Raw genomic sequence first — 17,780 nt, 5'->3', positions numbered from 1 at the left:
GAAGGACAAAACCAGAATATCCACCGAGACAAATCTTGTTTGATGGATCCCTGCTGCTAGATCCAACCACAGCAGTCCGGTCTGGGAGGCCCATTGTTCCGAGACGCTCGGGAAGGAAACACACTCAGAGTTTATTAGAAACGGGACTCCTCCAATACGATATTAATTCACGGACAGAACGGTCAAAGCAAATTATTTTAATCCTACCGAGGCCTGTGCATTCTCTCAGAGGGGATCCACTATTTTAATAATTATAGCTCAGTGTCTGTACAAAAAACAAACACATTTTTATATGTTTGCATCTCTGTTACTATGGCAGCCTTGAGGATAACATTTAGAACATTTCTCCTTTTTCACATATGAAAGAATTTAAGTCTTGTTACCCGTTACATGCATTTATTTCAAGCATTTAATTATTTTGGAATTTAAAAAATGTTTTGGCCTGTTCAACAATCAAAATGCAAATAAGTAAACGGTCAGACTTTCTTCTTCGCTGCTATAAAAGAGTGCCATCATCTGGTGCGACGACGGTTTGGGTGGAAAAAGAGCAAAGTGAGGGTTAATAAAATAAAGAAAGGATTTGAGAGAAAAAAAATAAAAGCGACGCCCTTGGATTTAGCATGGCTGTGTCTGTGTGTGTCTGTGTGTGTGTGTCTGTGTGTGTGTGTGTGTGTGTGTGTGTGTGTGTGTGTGTGTGTGTGTGTGTGTGTGTGTGTGTGTGTGTGTGTGTGTGTGTGTTAGACAGAGACAGAGAATACGAAAGTGTTCAGCGTTCCCAAGTCCTCCGCTATATCTAATTGTGTGACTGCAATTATGAGCATCTGCTTTTCTCATCTTTGGTGTGAGTGTATGTATGCGACACACCCACATGTATGTATATATGTGTGTGTGTGTGTGTGTGTGTGTGTGTGTGTGTGTGTGTGTGTGTGTGTGTGTGTGTGTGTGTGTGTGTGTGTGTGTGTGTGTGTGTGTGTGTGCACAGCTCTCCCGTCTGTGGTCTGAGGCCAGAGGCCGGGCAGTGCCTTTAAGCTGGCTCGAGGTCAGTCCAAACACTGGCAGCTATTCATGACCAGATCAAGTTGATGTGAGATTCTGTCCCTCCTCTGCCCCCTATTTCCATATGAATGTGGAATATGCTAAAGGAAAAAAAAAAAAAAACAAGCAGGACCCTTGTTCCTGGGAGCCACCACCGGGTGAGAAAACACACATTTGAAGGGGGGAGAATCTACATCCTCCCCCAACGGCAAATAACAGAAATATTGGCATCATAAGCACATTTAGATGGAATAATAAAACACAAACTATCTGCTCCTCGCACACGCTCCAACAAAGCCAAGGTCAACTGTGCTGTCAGCCGAGCCGCTTATGAATCAAAACATGATCGCATACATGTATTCAGAAATGCATTATGAGCACACACACACACACAAGAAGAGTTCCATGCAGGCTACATCCCAGTCACTCTGGATAAAGGCTTTAAGCAGACAAAGGGTTGGTCCTGAAAGACAAACAGCAGGAAGCACAGAAACGGTAATGAACGTGATGCAAGAGATGAACGAAGTGAGCAACCCATCAGAAGCATGTTGGAGAAACAGCTGGATTCAAAGACATGAGAGTGAGAAGTAACAATAGCACAGATCTGCATACCCCTGGACGTCCTGCATCCTCCCTCCGTTACACCTGACAGGCCCAGACTGAAGCCCAGCGGCATCAAAACCGCAAGCCATCACGTGTTTCCCCCGTGTGTTCGGCGGGCAGACGCAGGCCTTCTGATACACACAGACACGATGTCAAGGCGCTCCTATTGTTCTGCTCGATGGTTTGGCCGGAGACAAACCCCAGTCTCGTCGAGCTGTTAAAAGGTGGGCTTAAAACCCAGAGCGATGAGGCCATCTATTACCAGGAGGGCTGAGGGGAGGGGAGACAGGGGACCCCCAAATAGGGGGGGGGAAAGCTCACTCAGCTGGGTTTGTGACTGCACCAGGAGTGTGCTCATTTACACACGCACACACGGAAAATGAAAACACCTTTTCGGGCGCCAGGATTTTCAATGTGGAGATAATTTTTGAACATAATAAATGACATATTCCTATTCATAGGGAGATCCATAAAGAAAGTAATGCAGTAGAAGATAACAAGATAATTGGTACCATCTACTGCACCACAATTTTAAAGAATGAAAAATATCCCTGAGGTTACCTTGAGTACATCAAGGTGAGGAATATAAAACTAAAGACACTCAGAGAAGGAGCTAATAGATGAGATATTACAGTATTTAGATTTTGTGTTAAATCTAATATTTTTTTGTTTCTTTGTTGGTTCTTTTAGATAATTAAATTAAGTTTGATGTTTTTGGTGATTTTATAACCAATAATATAATTAGTAAATTAAAACACTGTATACATAAAAAGGTTTTTAAAATTGAATAACATAAACTGGCTTCTGCTCTGACTTCATTAACTTTTAAATGTTATTCATGTCTTTTGTTTATTTTTGTGAAACTATTTTATTTTCTTATTTTTCTGTTGCATGTTCTTAAATATTATTCTAATCTCTCTCTTTGCAAATGCTCAGTATTTGATTTGTTTCTGTATTTTGAAATGTGCTACACACATTAATGTTGCCTGGCTTACATATGTAATCATTTATTTTGTTTTATTAGCAGAGGGACATTTTAGTTTAAATGAGGAATCCTCATTCAGGACGTTTCAAGACATTCACATGTTGGATTTTTGGTAGTTTAAGAATTTTCTGCCTCATTTTTCTTTGCAGAAGAGATGAGAATTGTGGTTGACATATTTCAATCGTCAAGGCAATAACGGACCAAAACGAACACATTTCACAGGATATATAAATTTGGTTTGACCTACTCTGGATGTAATCATTCAATAACTTCAAGGAGAAAGGAAATAATTCAGCTAATAAATGAAAAAGAGGGCCCGCGTAAAGAATCGCTTTTGTGAGGAAAGCATTTTCAACTGAGGGGAAAATGTTTCAGTCCATACACAGTTCATTGTGTGATAGTGTGTAAATTATGTAAAACAAAAAAAGTTGTTTTTCTGATGTCAGGAGCAGCATGAATTGCTGGCCCCGGTGCAATCATCTTAAAAAAAGAACAGCAAACTCTAACTGATCATATTTTGCCTAAACACAGCGGGGTAATTTAATTAGCATCTCTTCGGCAATTAACGTAATTAATGAAAAATTTAAAAAGTGATATTTAGTCTGAAAGTTCCCTGGTAGATTTCTTTCTTTCCCTGACTCTCGACTAGATAATCATTTCGCTTCAGTTCATGACTGTTAGTGTTTTAAGCACGGTGAATCATGCTACTCCAAACTATCTGTCCCTGCTAATCAGTGGAGTTCAGACACATGTGTATGTACATGTTTTAATTGAAAAAGAGCCAATCAGATAGCAGGGACTTTCCCTCCCAGGCTCTCCCTTGTAAGACACAGGTGATACTAGTTAGGACCAGTCAGAGTGGGACCTCCTGGAGTCTTCCACTAAACACAAACTGATGCTATTTAACTAAGTTTGACTTTGCAGCTAAAAAGGATTCAGCTCATCATTTTGTTATATCAGCTGTGAAAACCGTCCAATGTGTGATGTTTCAGTGACCCTGACAGAGTGTAAAAAAAACAGATTTGTGCTCTCTGTGATATTACAGCAATGATTTATTTTTGCAGACATCGACAGGTCTGGTTACCATCAGCCCAGCGCCAGCCACCTGTACAGCCGCCCTCCTGTATTTACACTACAGTAATCATAAAGGGGGATCTCAGCCAGATTGTGCGTCTTATCTACAAAGAGAGCTCACTCCCATCCGGATCAAAAAAGTTACAAGAGACTCGAACAGATTTTAAAAAAAAGGAATGTGGGTGCAAGATTTCAAATCATCCTGTCAAAACAGAATCAAACAGGAACAGAAACTCACAAAAAAAAGAGTGTGGGTTTTTGTTGCAGCAGAGACAAAGGAGAAGATTTTATCCTGCTTATATGCACGATGTCCTACTGGGCTGTTCTGGTCCGACTGAATCATAGTGTGCGACCCTCTCCAGCAGCACGCCGGCCTCTGCCAGCTACACAAACAGTGAGAGGGAACATGACATCACCCCTCTATCATCCACTGGATACACTGGAGGCTTACAGTTCAGCAGGTTCAAATGCTGCATGCAGATGGACGCTAATGTTAACTCAGTGAAGCAAGAGAGCCTTCAGTACAGCCGAGGCTCAGGAGGTGGAGCAGGGCGGGCAGTTTGATCCCTGGCTCCTCCAGCCTGCAATATGAAGCGTCCTTGAGCAAGACACTGAAGCCCAAGTTGCAACAGATGTGCAGGATTACCCATTAAGGGTTTGTTTGTGAAAGAAGGAGTCAATTTAGGGAGATTTTAAGGTAGAAATTCTTTCTATGAATGGAGTCCTCTTACAATTATTCTAGTATTACGGCTTCTTTTTTTTTTTTTACTTAACCCATTATCTGTCCTGCTCAGCAAACATTGGAGGTCATCACAAGAAGAAATCAATCTGTATATTAGTGTGCTGATGTTAACGGCCAATATGTGTATATCACAGATTAATCAGTAATGATAAATAAGCTTTTAAATACACACCTATATGACAACTTCTTTCACCGCACAAAGGAGACAAACTCCCAGCATTGTGTGCAGGACATCACAGATGATCAGACGCTGGTTCACACTAGAAATGGTTGACAATGAAGATTAATGTTAAGACCTTTTTAATAATGTTACTTGTCTAAGATAGCCTTCTAGTCTTCTTGGTACTTTCGCATAGTCACATCAGTGCAAAAGGTTGCAAAACCTTTTTGGAGAGGTGTTCCTTTAAAAAAGTTCACTATACATGCAGCTGTATCAGTATAAAAATATGCCTTTTTAAATGAACAAAAATAACATAATTCTACTTCACTTAAGGTTTTGTACTGCTACATGCAAAACACTTGACCATATTGGAAAACATGTATGCTCATACTGACATATCAGTGATGATGTCTAAATAATGTCCGTCGGTCAATCGGATAAAGTAAATTGATGACAGACAACATGATGGATCATGATGTTCAGTGAATACAGTCTCTCTGCAGGCATGTGGAGGATGTTCAATCCAAACCATGCCCACAGTCTTAAGCAAAGACCGACCTCAGGAGTAAACAGAGAAGCAAATCTCTCTCTCTCTCCTGGAGAGACGCATCAATTCCCCTCTTGCAATCACCACGTCGACATACAAATAGATTTCATTACACCCCTTGCGACATCACACCCTTCAACAGCTAACATGCAGAAATGATTTTGGGATTTTGTCTCCGTTTAATAAGCACAAATACTCCAGACTGACAAGAGTAAAAACAAGCTTGCGTGTTGTTTTTTTTTTTTTTAAAGGGGTTCGACTCAAAATGGAGTATCATTATCACAACGTAAAACCGTCATGACCCTGCGGTGCCTTTTTCAATTTACCTATAACATGAAAAACTGCAGCTCCTGACAGGAAAATATACCTTTTCTAACTGAGGCAAAGTGAAGCCTGGTGGAAGAAGTAGAAGAGGAAAAAAAGCAGTTGTCCACCATGTGGCCCACAATCTATTCATTGCCCCCGTTTAATTTCTTTTGGGTGCATAATCCTTTCAGTTTCAATAGCAAATTTAACAGTCCCCAAGGCCTTAGCACCAGACTGGTCAATACAAAACCAGACAACTAATTACTGAGCGCACCACACTCCCCCCCCCACCCACTCCTCCCCTCTTCTCTCCCTCATCCCTCCCTTTCTCCAGCAGCTGTGGGGTTCATGTACACAAGAGCAGCAGTCAGGCAGTATTAGGTTTCCACTTCCCAGATCTCCCTTAAAAGCCTGTCCCATAATGGCCCTTCAGTCACACAAACACGCATAGGGTTTCATGCAACAAAAAAAAAGCACACACATGCAGTTGGGCAAGCACATGTGAACATACAGCTTCACTTTTTAAAGATTCTTAAAATAGAGTTCTTCTGGACTCTGTTTTATATCTTTGCTGTTTCTTGGTATCTAAAGGGATTGTCCTTACTTCACAGAATGGTGAATTGTTTTGATTGCATTGTCTCCTGGTGGCTTAACAACCTGAGAGTAAATTACATGATTACTGCGAGGCAACAACATAAATGTTCATAATGTGTTGCAGTTAAGCACAAGCTTTAAGAGCGTGTAATTACCATGTAATTGACGACTTGTTTTCAAGTCATAAATTAGAGCACAACTTGACAGGCTGTAAAGCTAATAAAAAAAAGCTAAGGGCTGACCGACATCTGAGCCGTCGAGTGGCTGAAATGAGCAGAGAATGGATCAATTACTTTATCAAGTGAAAATTAATTAGTCACAACTATTCTGATGTTTTTAAGCCGCGTTTCAACAAAAAAATAATAAACATCTGCTGTTCTGTGCCTCCCCAGAGTCCTGACAGACGTGTTTAGTTTTACAGATCTGTAAAGTGAATATTTATATGAATTCTGAACGATTGATTTGGAAGATTAAGTAATATGAATACGTTACTTTAGATTATAGACACCGAGATGTATATATGTTAAAATAAAATACATGTATGGTATATTTATTCAATTTCAGATATTATCAAAACTATCAATTATCAATAAGGAAAATTATCAGTTGTTGCAAACCCAGTAGAATCCACTTTTAGAAATATTTTGAGCAAATTCACAAAAGTCAAGTCTAAAATGTAAAAGAACGTAATGTGTGTGTGTCAATTATCATTTTCCACAAAGGAAGTGAAAATAAATACATGATCATATCCAGTTTATGGCAGTAAACAGATTTTATTTCCATAAACTGGGCTTTTATTCAGAAAAGAGAGCTAGCTTGATAGTATTTTGGCTAGTCTGAAGGAAAAGAAATGGATGCATATGGTGTATGAACCCGGGCTTGACCCTCTGACATATGGTGCTTGTGGTGTTTTGAGTGTAGATGAGAAAGAACTTATCCCACACTTCCCATGAGTAAATACGGCGGCTGTGACAATGATAACATGGTCATGATGATAGCATGCTCCGAGCTAATGTAGCCCCATGTTGTGTCGTGTTATGACTGCTGTCCCATGCTTTAAAGCCTCGCTCTATAAACAGACTTTGATCATGACCCGACACACACACTAACCCAGCACAGCCCCTAATTTGCTGATGGGTTTAAAAAAGTCCCTCAGTTAAGATCACTTCCCTCAGATAAAGGGACGAGTTGCCCCCCCTGTGACCTGAGTGAAGCGTCCTTTGTCTCACTGCTAATGTTTGCCTTAGCCCATTGTGTCTGCATTATCCTGCACCTCCACCCCTCCTCGCAGCACAGCTTTGATGCGACACCACAAAAGGGGAAATACTAAATGTATGGCAGCCATTTCCCAGTGTGCCTCTGAGCTCTGTATGGGCCTCCCCCAAGGACCAACCCCCTCCCCCCTCCAGTGTCTGCGTGTCCACTGAGATGGTCAAAGAAGGGGAGCTGTTTAAAATGATGTATAGAGAGAAGGAAACACACACACACATACACACATGCATACAACTGAGTCCACAAAGAGGTCCAGCACCCCCATCGCTCCCAAACAAGGAGGACGAGCTCCTGTCGGCTCAAACACAAGCAGACTAATTGCCTGAGATCTCTTGACCCGAGAAGCAGGCAACTCTCCAAAATTTAATTCAACTGATGCGACACAATAAAACACAAGTGAGATAAGAAGCAAAGTGGATTCATAAAAAACACAAAGCAAGATCAGCTCATTATAGTTTGACTTACAGTTATTCACAAGTTAATCCCAAATGCCCCTCCATAAGATACTGTTGTTTATTTGTCCTCCCTTTACTTGATATTTATTTTTTACTTCACCTCCAAAACAAAAGCCTACAATGCAAGTTTTGCTTTAATGCCTAAAAAGATATTCCAATATAATTGTAATTTCAGTATCTGAATTTGTAAATCTAACCATAGCAGCTATCAACCTGATATAAGTAAGATAAAAAAACATTTGTATTCTTATTTTACTGCCATAGGTCAATACAACAAACCCTGTATGTCTGCATCTCTTGAACCTGAGAGTCAGTCGTACTTTTTGGGAATTTCCAACTACAAATTGTTGCTCTGATAACTGACTCTCACCACTTTTGATTTAGCTGTTGAAGGATAAATGACCTTAACTCTGTTACTCTTTGATGCTCTGAAGCAGCAGCTAACAGTGGCAACAATAATATATCAATACTTTGAGACATTTCAGATGCTGGTATCAATAAATCAATACCAACACTAAAGAGCTAAAGGGAGAGTTTAGTATGTGCACTTCAGCAGACACATCAAACATTTCTCAAGGAGTTATTTATCTGACATTAGCTTAGCATGTTTCCAGGTCAGGATTTCTTTAGTGTTCAATGAAGGATGATGTGTCCTCTTCTGCAAACCAAACAGACAAAAACATTCAAGCAATTTCAGACAAATAAAACACTCTAAGACACTAAGACACGGGAGAGAGCGTCATAAGAAATGTCCTTATCTACCAGGATTGTTTTTTTATGTCTTGACTGATTTTTTTAAATGCTCCTTTTTGAAGTTATGAATGTCAAAACTCGAAACAGAAAGTCCGCTGGCAGTCATTCTCTGTATGTTCTGTTTATGTGTTCTTAGTCAGAGAGGTATACAGCTGTTTGGATGTTATTTAAGACTATTAATTGGTATCAGTTTTTGGTAAAAGTAAAAAAGATCAAGTGTAAGAATCAGTATCAAAAATAAGAAATGGTAAGAGAATGTCTCTACATTTGAATGGATGATGAAATGTGGGTGCAGAATGAATAAAATATAAAGGTTGTAGCATAAGCTTTTTCATTATTTTATGACTTTAGTTCTCTTTCCTTCAGTTTAGGGACAGCTGGATAAGAAATGGATCAATGGTAAAGGGACACAAAGTCTCCACCACAGACATGACATCACCCCCTTTATAAGCAACCCATCAGGGGCCATTTGTGCCAGAATTCAAATGCTGTGTGTATGTGAGTCTGTTTTTGTGTATCTCTTGCATGCAGTAAATTACTTTTACATGCCATATCTTTTTCATATGACTTAAACCCCAACATATTGTTCTACTCGAGTTCTTCATATGGCAGTCATTGTATTTGAATCAAAACGTAGCTTTGGGACTTAATCTATTACAGGAAACTAATAAACACTTAGTGTCTGTGTTATATTCCATGGGTAAGACTTGGCTCAAGTCATTAATAATTCAACAAAGAGCAACTTATGATGCATATCATCTGTCTTCATTATCTGAGTGTTGAATGACATCTTGCATCCATCTGTCCACCGCACTATTAATCAAAGTGAGTCATGCTTATGAATAAAGTTGAAGTGTTTTCAAGACTTCGATGGGGCATCTTGAAACACTCAGCAGTAAATATTGCTGATGGTCACCCTAGAGCTTCTGTGAAAGGCTTAATGTACATCTTAAGAGGGGACTCATCTTCAAAACGTTTGGTGATTTTAGTGTTTTAATTGAATTTTTTAAGATTTATTTTAGGGCTTTTTGTGCTTTTAGTGGAGAGATAGGATAGTGGATAGAGTTGGAAGTCAGAGAGCGAGAGTTGGGAATGACATGGGAATGACATGGGAAGGGGCCACAGGCCGGATTCGAACCCGGGGATAGCCTCCGTACATGGCGCACTAACCACTGCCCCACCATCACCCCGATTTTAGTGTTTTAAACGGTTATCCAACACAACACAACGGTTATCCAATACAACACAAACATTTAAAGCAGCAATACTCCAGCAACTCAAAGGTTTGTAGAGTAAAGTTTGATTTTTTTTACTAAAATAGAGCGCGACTTTGAGGATAGAACCAAGTCAACAGCTGTTTGTTGTTACAATATGATCCTACCTTATTTCTGTAGCTTTAATTAATGTCACATTGTCAGAGAAATTCAATATCAACGTTGGTCTTTTAGAGGCAAAAACAAGATCTGTTACAGGCATACAATGATTGGGAACATTGCCCTGAAAGATTACCTTCAGCCATAAGAGCCTGTTCTGTGGCTGCCAACAGAAGCAATCTGTCCTCAAGCATTTCCAAAACTATTTGTACTCTTTAGTCATTTTGACCCTGATAAATATATCTATATATACAACAGGCTAGGGTAAAAAATCCCTTTAAAATCTGAGTCGATTTAACTGCAGGTATCACTGTGATACTGTCTCTGGATAGGGTAATGAATATCACTTGACATCTATATTCAAGCTGTAGCAACTCAGCGGTGATGCCAGGTTAAGTGGGTCAATCTAGTGAAGGGCCCTATGTGATTTACTCAAAGACCTCATGTACATTAGATGTACTAAGAAGAGGCTTCATCCAGTTGGAGAGACACAGCACTGCTGAGAGCTGCAGGGGCTTCACAACAGAAGCTTGTAAAAGTTTTAACAAGTGGCCGAGTAAGACTCAGAGAGTTTAAAAAGAGTGACGCTCCTGAGCAGCATAAAAGGAGGAGATCCCAGAGAGGATACTCGTACAAGATCAGAGAGTTCTCACTCTGCACAATGTGAGCACAACCATTCTCTATCCAACTCCTTCTCTTATAGTTTCACATTATTTTAGGATAAACAAGGAATCAGGACAAGACCGCTCAACCAGTAAAAACATAATTAATTCATGTGCCTGGTTAAGCTTAGCAGGAAGAAAACATAGTCAAGGATGATGAAATTCTTAAATGGGTGTACTTTCTGCTTTTTCAGTCAGTCTGACAGTAAATGGTCTATTGGTTTTAGAAATGTTGGGTTGATCAAAGAGGTCATTTAAAAGACATTACTTTGGATTTTGGAAACTGTGATGGGCAATTTATGAAATGTTTTACAATCAAAAACAAATCAGTCAAATTTGATAATCAGTGGTTGAATTAATAACAGAAATAATTAGTTTGTTGCACCCCCAATTGCATGCCATGTGTCCGTCAACACTTCTTCATCAGCAAGCCTGGGAACCGTCAGAATACGGCAATTATCAAAAGTCTGATCACGTTGGGAGCACTCAGTTCATCCAGTGTGATGAAGTTACAACCAGCCGAGTTAAAACAACAACATAAATGGGTCTTTCTATACGAAGCTCCTGCTTTCTTGGCCCCTGAGGTCACGAACTCCTCACATGAACAGCTGCTTTGTTAGAGCACTTATTGTCATAACTACTCTCATCATATTCCTTCCTGGAAGAGCAGAGCTTCACAGTCACACACTGTGTGCCCTCATTAGTCAGCAAAACTCAACTACAGGCAGATCTCTTCATCCACTCCCAAGAGAGCTGCTGTCTGCCAATGTCCTACTTTCAGTGTAGAGCTGAGGTGTCTCTCTTAAGGTAACTCACATTTCTTTCACATTCACAGCAGAAAAAAGCCTCCCAGTCCTGAAAGTTTGAAGTTGTCACTTTAAGTATTTCTTGTTTTAAAGGTAAACACTGGTGTTTTCTGCTGTGCTAAAAAGTGCTTCAGAAAGTGTTGTGTGACAGAACAGAAAGAGGCCAACAGGGTTGTCACTTATTGCATTTACATGCACTCTCGTAATTTGATCATAACCTGAGTAAGGCAATACAGGGGTTATTGTCATACAAACATCTTAACCGAGTTATCTTACTTGCATTAAGGTTGGAATCGGAGTAAGCACAACTCAATTTACAGAGATGGATTACTCATCGATCTTTCAAATGACTCTCGACATGTAAACACCGTATAGCCTGGTTTCTCTCAGCGGTCTGCAGCGTGTGCCACAAAGAGTGAGGCAGATGTGAAGCAGAGAGTTTGAAGAAAGAGCCAACATGGAAAAATAAAACCTGCTATTAGGCTAACAGCACATGGTTATCAGATTGCATTGTCTACCACAGAATGTAACACAGGTACATTAAGGTTCTGTGTCTCTTCACAGATATTTGTTTTATTTTAACTGTCAAACAACTCGTGTAGAGTGGCAAAGCTGAATCCAGCTCACAATCCTGGTAAATATTGCATAAATTATAAGGTGGCACTATTAGCATGCTCTCTAAAAAAACATATAAAAATGTCCTTGGAAGGAAAACTAAAAGGTAAATCATGCGTTTTTCTCTCCTGGTTGAGTGGCAGAAGAGGAAACCACCTCCTACTTCCTGAAGCGGTCAGATCCTGCCTGCTCTCTGAGTCTCTGTTTTCATCCTGAATGGCACCTCTGTCATTCACATGGCAGCAGCGGCCTAACAACTAATAAATCACTTCTACTAAGTGAGCTTTTCCTTTCACTGCTTGCAAACAACTGGGCTAATTTATAACCAGAGGGGGCATGAGGGAGAGGCTAAAATTGGCTGCAGAGGTCAGGCAGGTTATCTGACGACATGTCGTTACCTGGCTTACAGTACAAAAAAAAAAAAGGATCATCTACTTACACAAACCATACGAGTAACTTCTATAAAGACATAAAGACCATAGACATTCAGATTCAATCCAGTTCATTAATGTGTGTACCTGCTTTACCAAACCTGCTTTTCCTAGCCTTTTTATTGGAGCACTATTTCTTCTATGTATTCAGTCATGCATGCTTTTATAAAGGCTTAACATTTCAGATTAAAAATATGCTTTAAAATTACAGAAATACATGGCTAACTTTAAATCCTACTGACATATATCTAGGTGATCTAAAAACCTTTACAAAAACTCAAATGACCCCCTGACGGACAAATAAAAGTATTTTTATCAGCTTATTCTTAAACCACTCAAAACTTCAGGATAATAGACAACAGGGATGTGTTTCTGAGTTCATTTGAATTCTTTATATTTGTTTAAGAGTAGCAGCTGGGACTGAATTATTTGACATCATAAGAAAAACTCTTAAATGTGAAAGTTGACATTTTCCTTTTCTATTGCTGTCTTTCCCCTTCTCGGGATTTGTTGTTTCCTGGTTGAAGCTGAAGCAGCAGCCACATCAACAAAGAATAAAAGTTTTGACAGTAACTTCACGAGTTCTAATAGAGAGGTTGTTGCGGTGCTGCTTCATTATACTGTGACCCACATGCCCAAAATAGAGAACTAGATCCTGCCGCAGACAGTCTGTGTATTAATAAAATAGTAGTACCAGAGTCTGAAGCTTCTGAGCTCACTGTAACTTTAACAGACATTATATACAAATCAAATTTGTACTGATAAAACTAAGTTCAACATTTCTTCATCACTTTAAAATCCTGCTTTAATGCCACCTTTCACAGGTGCAGGTCGAGACTCTTAACTCCCCTGTTAGTAAGATGGCTAATGAACAGAGGGAGCAAGGGAGGCACAGAATGAGTAAGTCAGAGAGACGGCTTCTGATTTCTTCAAAGAGACGAGGGAGTGAGTTCAAAATCCCCGAACTGCCAATGAACCATCAGGGTGAAGCACATAAATCACAGCTCTGCACTTCAATAGACTCCTGAAAGGACTTCACTCACTCAACCCGGCTCGTACACACACTAACTCCTGGAGGCTTCAAACATGATAGACTTTGAAGTTTAAGGAAGTTTGGAGTATTTCAGGGTTAACACCTAAAACTTCTTAAAAACCGCTGCTGGTCAAATATGACATGCTTATTTCAATGAGTGTACTCGAAAAAAGGAAAATTAATATTTGAGTCAAAGATTGTAGAGAGATTCAGTAAAGGTTTTATTTGAGAAAAGACTGGTTGGTTTCTACTAACTATTAATCTGTGTACTAACTGAGTTCAGAAAAAAAGTAGTTCATATTTTAATTCTATAATTTTAACTATCTGATCAAAGAGACAGGTCGATGACGTGTCTTTCAATAATTGCTGAGTAGCTTTAAATTTAAAGTAGTCACTACAAAAAAATGAAGGTGTAGCTTTAAAGTGTGCAGGAAGTGCTCCGTTCATGAATTATATTGGAGTCAGTCGGTGAGCATGATAAGTTGAGTATTAGTTTGCACAGAGAGCAACATGAGCTGCTCAAAAAATTCCAGAGATGAGCGTACAGAAAACTATCTGTCACATGCATCCTCAAAAACACATTATCCACATAATGCAGATTTATGAAGCATTGTCAAAATGTGAACTTGGATTTATTCTGTCTGAATTCAATATCAAAAATAAGTAAGAAGTGCATGTTTAAATTTCATTATGTGCCACTATGGTATATTATTAGAACAGTTAAATAGGTCAAAAATATATTATAAAACATAACAAGAGCTTATAAGACGCTGAGTTGTGTCTAAGCTCATTGTCTCAGAAATCAGCCCAGACTTAAAAATTACAACCTCATGAAACCCACCAAGCCACCAATCAATTTCATCAGCTAAAAAAATGAACTGCCTTCACATCAAAAAAGTCCAACAATGCAGCTGTAACAAAAAGCAGTTTCCATGTTTTCAGGCGGGCACATGTTTCGCAGTGACAATGTCAGACTCAAAAAAGTTTTCAGAGCCATTGTGCTACCTCGGCCAAGTGCCATTCTCTTTGACCCCTCCGAATTCCCTTCCCCCAGTCGGCCTCCGCTCCATCTCCCCTCTCGCTCTACCTTGACCCTCAAAACCCTGCAAACCGGCACAAGCTCAAATAAACAAAGCCTATTAAAAATTCAGCTTATCAATAAAACATGAACGTCAACTCTTTGGAGTGATGTAGAAGTAAAATATGTCGACATTTTCAGCTCAAACAAACAATACAAACTCAGAATAGGTAGTTGTGAATAAAAAGCAGCGAGGACTTAAACATGCTGCAGGGAATTCAGAGGAGAGTACACAACTTCAAACAAAGTGAAAAGAGAGAAAAAGAGAGGCAAACTCACCCAAAAGATTCTGATATCCGAGCTCGAGAATGACAGATTCCTCTCATGTCTATCTCCGATCCACTTCCATTTTTCTGAGCTCCCATATGGCACCCCCCACCCCATCGAGAGGCAGAGAGAGTGCGACAGAGGGAGAACCAAACACACAGGGAGGGAAAGACAGAGAGAGAGAGAGAGAGAGAGAGATGAGGGGCATTAGTCCTAGTGTGGAGATGGAGGGGACTGTTGCAGCTGTGCACCCCCGTCAGTATCTCCCCCAAATCCAGTCCTCTCCTCCTCCATGTGTCTGCAGCAGCGCGGAAAAAAAGGCTACGGAAACAAAGTGATCCTCTTACACACAGCCCAGAGAAAAAGAGAGAGAGAGAGAGAGAGAAACAGGGAGAGGGTGAGGGAAGGAGAAACTGGAGAGAGAGAGAGAGAGAGAGAGAGAGAGAGAGAGAGAGAGAGAGAGAGACAGAGGCTGAACAGCAGGAAAGAAAACAAGTGATCTACTTAGAAGGCCGAGGCAGCTGGAGAATAGCAGGTTCAAGTTTTCAACGTTTCCTTTGCTGCGTCGTCTGAACTGTGCCGGCCGAGTGGGAGGGAACAAGCGGGAGTTTCTAGGAAGCAAAGGGAAAAGAGTGCATAATACCTTCCAGCTTCTTTTTAGCCCGCTTCTCCCTCCCTCTCTCTCCCTCCCTCTGTTTTCTCTCTCTCTCTCTCTCTCTCTCTCTCTCTCTGTAATAAGCCCGGCTCCAACAACCCCCTCCTCCGGGCGCTGGAATGCAAGGCAAGAGTTTCAAGAGGCCCAGTTAGACAACGCTCAGAGTCTCTGCACCTTGACCCCTGGGTCAGCCACAGTGTGTGTCTATTTGTGTGTGTCTGTGTGTGTTCTGTAGTGTGTGTGTGTGTGTGTGTGTGTGTGTGTGTGTGTGTGTGTGTGTGTGTGTGTGTGTGTGTGTGTGTGTGTGTGTGTGTGTGTGTGTGTGTGTGTGTGTGTGTGTGCGAGAGGGGCAGGGGAGCTTTAGTTGTGTCTGTGTGTGCTTAAAATTGAGGGGCCAGCTTTGCCTCACCAGATCACATAACAGAACCCGGACAGCCACTTGACAGAGATAATACTGTCGGACATTTACACGGCTGCAGAGAGTGGAACTGAATGTAACACTGTTACATGCACACAATAGCTGCCTTCACATCGGGAGAGTAATTGTGTTACGCAGTTTAATGGGTGGGAAGATTATTACAATACCAACCTTTATTCCTCGAAATATTTAAATCAATTAGACTTTTTAGTTGTTGTTGCTTTTAGGATGTTATACTTTTGAAGAGCTTGCAAAATGATGATGTTTGATTGACTGAAATATAATAAATGTTGAATCTATATGGGTCACGTTATTGGAGCGATTCAGAGGCTGTTTGCAGAGTTTGTCAAATGGTAGAAGCTAGACTGATCAAAAATAAAACATAATGAATAATAAGACTAATATAAATGCACAGAGGGGAGATATTGCTAACTGTGTCTTGACACTGGGGCTGGGGGATATGTCATCTTTAGAGAGGAAGGCAATACATTTTACACTCCTAATGTGATTACAAACTTTGGGTATTTTTATTGACATCACACAGCAGAAATAGAGACAACAGTTAAGTCGTTTATTTCCTGCTTCTGAAGTACAGGACAGGGTACACGCCCACTTTAAGCCATTGTTTAAAGAAAGTAGATGCAGTCTGTGGGGAAAGAAGAGAGAAACTAGGAACAATCCTTATCTCTTCAATGCAGAGATGTTTACAAAAAAAGTAACAGGTAACAATTTGGAGGATTCAGGTGGCAGCTCACCTCCCTCACTGGGGTGTCCTGTGTCGTCTGCTAAGTGGTGTTTGACACCAAGATTGAAACTGCTTCATTATGGTTTTTATTAACGAGTGTATTTGTTCTTAAAGTGAGGAAAACTATGCAGATAATTAAACTCAAATTAATGTCAGGAGTGGAACTATTTCAGAACTGACACAAGCTGAGCTGATGGTGGTCGGGTGTTTCATCTGAGGAGAATTGCTGTTAAAATTACTGCTAATATGAAACTTCTTATGTTAGTGACTGTAGCACTTTCAATTGCCTTCCTTTCATAAAGTAAAGAAAAAAGACTTAGATTATACATAACTTAAAAAATCTTTCTGGAGTTAGGATGATCCCAAACCTGGCAGCATTATCAGATTGTGTATCGTTTCAAATTGATTAATGTTAAAAACATGTTCATACAAACAGTTTTCTGCATTGTTAGCTGTACCTACTTTAAAACCAACAACACATTTAAAAACTGAATGCATGGAGGATTCTTTGAAAAAAAATGTTCTTTTTATGTGATTTGTACATTTTGGCGGTCACAGTCGCTTTCTGACATTCTCCCGTTCTTTCTTCCAGACTTCAGTTTAGCAGCAGTTAAAGGTAGACGACCAGTCTTGGTTTTGTTTGGACGCCTTACTATAAAAAAGTATTTAAATCCCTCCAATCAGGCAGGTTTGCATCATTTGAATCAGAGAAGCTGGTGAAGTCTGCCAGTCAGGGCCCAGTATATTGTGGCTGTTCTGCATGTAAAAAACCTATTCTTCAAATTCATTCAAGTGTCCCGGCTAATACGGGTCCCTCCTGCCTCCCTCTCCCTCCGTCTCCTTCTGTCTGTCTCTTGCTCTTTCTATTCACTTCCTCAAACACAGGCTCCCAAGTGCACACCTTACAGCAAAGACACGTTTTACTGGCAGTTATACTGAGGTTAAAATGATGCATTTATAAATCACTGTTTGACATAAAGATTTTAAAAGTCTTTGAATTTCCTTTAATGGTCAAAACGTTTATTTTGAGGCCTTTTGTTTAATTTCTTCAGCAAATGTGAATGACTTCATGTAATCTCTTACAAAAATATGAATAAAACTAAAACACCCGTTAACATAGAGTTTAACAATATGAAAAAAAAATAAAGACTCACCAGCTTTGAATTCATAT

The sequence above is a fragment of the Labrus bergylta genome, chromosome 14, assembly GCF_963930695.1.
Source record: "Labrus bergylta chromosome 14, fLabBer1.1, whole genome shotgun sequence".
Classification (NCBI taxonomy): Eukaryota; Metazoa; Chordata; class Actinopteri; order Labriformes; family Labridae; genus Labrus; species Labrus bergylta.
The sequence above is the reverse complement of the archived record's forward strand: the minus strand, read 5'-3'. Positions refer to the sequence as shown.